The sequence below is a fragment of the Bos indicus genome, chromosome 4 (genome assembly GCF_029378745.1).
Source record: "Bos indicus isolate NIAB-ARS_2022 breed Sahiwal x Tharparkar chromosome 4, NIAB-ARS_B.indTharparkar_mat_pri_1.0, whole genome shotgun sequence".
NCBI lineage: Eukaryota > Metazoa > Chordata > Mammalia > Artiodactyla > Bovidae > Bos > Bos indicus.
Genome location: NC_091763.1, coordinates 113,512,504 through 113,513,911, shown reverse-complemented (window position 1 = coordinate 113,513,911; position 1,408 = coordinate 113,512,504).

The following is a 1,408-nucleotide window of genomic DNA, read 5'->3' as shown; positions in this document are numbered from 1 at the left end:
ACTTCAAGGTCTGTCTTCCCGAGTGCATAACTGAAGGATTCGGCCCTATGATTAGAGCATCTCCAGAGAAAATCCTCCACATTCGGGCATTTTGGGTTCCCTCTCCATAACAGCCTGTCCCGCAGTTACCTCAGATGAGACCTGCACTCAGAACCCTCACTCACAGGTGAAACTTCCATGTTTTCTAATGATTTATTCCAAAATTTGAAAAGGTAAACAGGGAGAACTGCCATTTGAGGACAAACTGTAATATGATGGAGAGATGCAAGAGACAAAGATAAACAGAAAAATTAACCCTAAGGGGGCCATTAACTCAGCAAACAAAAACATGGAAAAACTAACCAAGGGTAAATAAATTTCTCTTTCAGATATCTAGATTAATCATCCTCCCACTGAAATCAACTAAAAATGCCGAAAACATTAGATACCTTTTCTTAAAAGCATATGTGAGTAGGCAAGTAATAAGCATTCTCAGACCAGAACTAAGTGGGTGACAAGTAGAGTGCAACAGCAGGCTGTCCCTCTGAGGATACTTTACCAGCTCTGGAGAATTGAAACTTTACTTCTGGAAGCCACATTGACATGAAAATCATAGTCAAGGCAAAGGGGGATTCAAGGTGGGAGGGGGCGGGTAGCTAATAGAGGAACCTGTATCGCTAAGTCCAAAGGGACACGCCCTCAGTGAAGGGTGACATAGGGGTCAGTGACTTCTAGTCAGTGAAATGGATGAGAGATTTGAAAAAGAAAAGATTGGAATGAAGTTTAAGGAGCAAAAGATGCTTATAGAAAAAGAGAGAGAGAGAATGGGCTAGAGGAAGACTGTAAAGTAATAATGGTTGGAATTTTTTTTTTCCTGAGCTGATGAAATTCAGCAATTAACACATTCAAGAAATCTAATACCAAAGAATTTCATTAGGAAAGAATTCACTCCTTAATGTATAGCAGTGAAACTGTGGGGAAAGAAATGCACCAGAATGAACAGACAGATGACCTTTGAAAAAAGAAAGGAACTGGGCTGATTTCTTAGTAATGACAAAGGAAGCCACAAAACAGTAGAAGTAGGCTTTCAGTGTGCTCAAAGAAAATAAGACTCAACTTGAAATTCTACACCCAGGGAAAATAGGTATCAAAAATAAAGCAAAAGAAACACATTTCAGACAATACAGACTGAGCGTCTTCAGTTCAGTTCAGTTCAGTCGCTCAGTCGTGTCCGAATCTTTGCGACTCCATGAATCACAGCACGCCAGGCCTCCCTTGTCCATCACCAACTCCCGGAGTTCACCCCGACCCACGCCCATCGAGTCAGTGATGCCATCCAGCCATGTCATCCTCTGTCATCCCCTTCTCCTCCTGCCACCAATCCTTCCCAGCATCAGAGTCTTTTCCAATGAGTCAACTCTTCGCATGA